Here is a 3,931-nt window from a genome sequence, read left to right as displayed (position 1 = left end):
AGTCCAGCTGCTGCAAGCCCTGCTGCTGCCAGTCCAGCTGCTGCAAGCCCTGCTGCTGCTGGTCCAGTGGACTGCAAGCTTTGCTGCTGCTGGTCCAGTGGATTGCAAGCCCTGCTTCTCCCGGTCCAGCTGCCATGTCCCTGTGTGCTGCCAGTGCAAGATCTGATGTAACAGCCATGTCCCTCCCATTGCTCTGTCTAGACAGGTCCCTCAATATCCCCTAGAATACTGTCTTCTCTGTGGACCTCTTTTCTTCTTTTCCTGTATCCTTGTGAGTGATTGTGGCTGTCCTCTTGTCCCTCTGGCATGCTCGTTCTCAAAGGAAGGCATATTCTAATCCTCACCCACGAGAGGCTCACAGACACTTGGCTTTCCGGCTCTTCTGAGGCTCTCTGTCCTTCCAGTGGGAAGAGATCTGCAGTGCCTGTGGAAGAAGTTCTGCATCTGGCTTCTCAGTAGGGAAAAACCCCACCCCAACCACATCTGCACCCGCTTCTCCTACCCACGCAGCCTACAGGGCTCGCTCGATCTTGTGGATTCTGTATGGGTCTGTTAGAATACGGTGGTATTTCCTTTCAATAAAATCATCTTCTAGGGACCAGGGATATAGCTCACCAGCACAGCACCTGCCTGGTAAGCGCAAGACCCTGAATTTGATTCTGGGTTCAAAAAAAGAAAAAAAATCATCTTCTCTGACCACAATTTCACAGTATAATCCTCCATGGCTGGTGCTGGCAAGTGAGCTGTTCACTGTCCCTGGGCTCCCAGGAAACCTGGGTCAGCCTGTGGGCCCTGCTCTCTACTTACCTCCAGACACCCAGGTGCCTCCCAGTCTGCATTTTTTCCACTGCTGTTTTGTAGAAGCACCAGGCTCATGGTCCTAACAGGACATCCACATCCTGTGTCTGTCACTTGTGCAAAAGGCTGTGTGCTGGACACAACACCCTCCCTGCCTCTCCTCAGAGGCTGCAGAGCACTCGTGTTGTGCCTCCTGCGTCCCTGCATTTGGTCGAGAACCACTGGGGCTCAGCTATTTTGTCCGCGATGCCCATGACATGGGAATAGGCCAGGAGAGGATTTACACAGACCCTCTAAGTCCCGGTTGCATATTTCCACCATCCTGGTTTGGGAGTTAAACATTCCATTCCTGTGAATTAGCAGCTAGGCTGAAATTATTACCTGATCTTTCATACTTGCTATGGCATACAGCTAGGTATATAAACACTTTTTTTTTTTTTTTTTTTTTCACATAGCACTTTCCCTGTTTGGAGAAGTCTCCATAAGATAGCATCCTGGACATCTGCTTACTGGGTCAAAAGCTAACACTTTACAGTCTTTGAAGTGTTTTTGCAAGTCTTTCTAAAATGATGCCTTTAAACTTCTGGGGTGAGACTGGGCGTGGTGGCGCATGCCTGTAATCCCGGCTCTTGGGAGGCTGTTAACAGGTGGATCACTATGAGTCTAATCTAGTAGTGAGACCCTGAACACCCTATAGACCCTTCCCTAAAAAATAACTAAATAAATAAACAAATAAACTTCTGGGGTGTTTGGCTGTGACACAAGCCAATGTTTCCCCTCCTAAGCTGTACCCCTGGGCTCCATCTTTGTGCCTGTAGGCTATCTCACTGAGGGGAACTGGGAGAAGCCTTTCCATTGAGCCTGGAGCAGTGACCAGAGCTCAGGTGCTTAGGAAAATTGTTACTTTTGGCCTGCTCCTGGGTGTGCCAGTCAGTTTTCCATCACTATGACCAAGTATGAGATTGGTCCCCGGTTTCAGAGGTTTTAGGGTAAGGTCACTCAGCTCCACTGCTTTGGGCCTGTGAAGAGGCCCACATCAGACAAAGCAAGAGCATGTGGTGGAGCGAAACCATTCTCCTCAAGGCCACAAAGCAAATGAGAACGAGGAAGAGACAGGGTCACAGGGTCCTGACATACAGCATGACCCCCACCATGACCCCCACCATGACCTAAAACCTTCCACTTGGCCCAACCCACTGAGAGGTCCACCTCCTGTTGGCCCCACACAGCAGCCCAAGTTCTCAGCACATGGGCCTTCAGGGACAGTACCCAAACTACAGCACCAGGGGACAAGGAGTGTCACCCCTACTCTACGGGGCCTACAAGTCTTGGTGGGGAATAGGTAAATAAATACACTATAATTCATGACACAGAACAAACAGGAAGCAGGTACAGGTGGTGATGATTTTACAAAAGAAATTTAATGAACAGACAACAGAATAGAGCGTGGATATTTTGACAGCAAGATGAGGGGAACATCTTTAAGACAGAGGAGTAATCTCTTCCCCTAATGGTGAGGCATGGTCCCAGAGAGGGTGCCTGGTGTGCATGAGAAGAGACAGCATGTGTGTGCTCTCAGGCTCAGGCCCCACCCTAAAGTTTGTGGGTTGCATCTAATCTTGGGATCTTCAAACTAATTAGGCAGGTGGATGCTGCTGGGAAGGCATAAAAAAAGATCTGCAAGTGTGTTGCAGGAGCCAACAAAATCAGAGAGACCACTAGGGAAAAAGGAGGACTGTTTTTCCCAGGATTTTAGATGCACGTCAACCCCAGCTGAACTCACCTCCAAAGTGCTGGGTGCTAGACCAAAGGAAAAGCTCTTCTACACAATCGGCTGAGGGAAGCTGATCTTTAGAAACTAGGCTGGGGGCAATCAAGGTTACAGAAGCAAGACAAGGCAACTAACAACTCGGCCTTGAAAAAAGAGCCTTAGAAATCTTACAAAAGCAAGATGACATAAACTGTTTACAGGACATCATTGTCAATCTTCACTTGATCTTAGCTGAAAGGCTGAGAAGCGATTCATCGCTGTCAATCATCTGTACCAGAACAGGAGCAGAAGGGGGAGTCTGAGGAGGCGTGCTCTTTAGGTCCCACTTCATTCCTTCCTTGGATGCTTTTGCTTTATAGAATAAGTTTTCACAGAAAGCATTATTATCATTAACATGTACCTTGTTATGGGGCTTGAGGAGTGGTTGGCTGCCTATTGAGCAGAGGGAGAATTACACCATAAAGACTCATGTTGTCGTTCTCCACATTGATCCTCAAGCTTCAGCCATGTGTAGACTACTCAGCTTCTACGAATTAGTCAGCTTCCAGGCTGACCAGAGCAGGACTGTTGTCTTCAGTGGTGGCCCCATCTCATCACAGAATCAGCTGGTTTGGGTGGTCTGGACCCCACTGCCTGTTCCCGTCTTGGGCCTTTGGCTTCTGCTCATTGTGGTGGATCTAAACCAGTTCTTGTAACTTCAACAGCAGTAGGGAAGACAAGATTATAGTACATGGCCCATGCCTTATGAGTCCCAAAGTTGCTGGACTTTTTTTTAAACCAAAACAAAGTCTTCTTGAATGGTTATATTTGGTCTATCAGGCTTATGGGCATTTTTCTTGTACACAGTTACAGAGGTTTTATATGGTTCTTTTTAAACCTGTATCTGTCTGCTCAGAGACAATTTCCCTAGTTTACAAAGATCTCTTTTACTTTGATCTTGACTGGGGCAGCTGGCTCTTTTAAAATTCTATTTCAAAAAGGTAATAGCCCATTTGTTTAGTGGGGTCTACTGGACACAGAGGTGGACAATGGACAAAAATTGATCCCACCTCAAGTGGGTTTCTTGGCAGTATTTTTTTTTGACATCAGTTATTCTTATTTTAAAGAAAAAAAAATAAAAACAATGGTACAAAATCTCAAAACAAGATTTTAAGAGAGTAACAATGGTTAGTACATTGTGTATTGTTACTGCCAAAGTAGTTTCTCATACTACAAGATATAGGCAAGAAATAATAAACAACATAGGTACAAACCTCTGTTTTTTTTTAAGTCAGCAGAAAATGGAAATATACTTTTTAAAGTTTCTAATACTAGGAGAAGATATCATACAATGTCTTTTAAATAAATTGTAAGTCAAAGATA

This window comes from Octodon degus, unplaced genomic scaffold, assembly GCF_000260255.1.
Source record: "Octodon degus isolate 3935 unplaced genomic scaffold, OctDeg1.0 scaffold00018, whole genome shotgun sequence".
NCBI lineage: Eukaryota > Metazoa > Chordata > Mammalia > Rodentia > Octodontidae > Octodon > Octodon degus.
The sequence above is the reverse complement of the archived record's forward strand: the minus strand, read 5'-3'. Positions refer to the sequence as shown.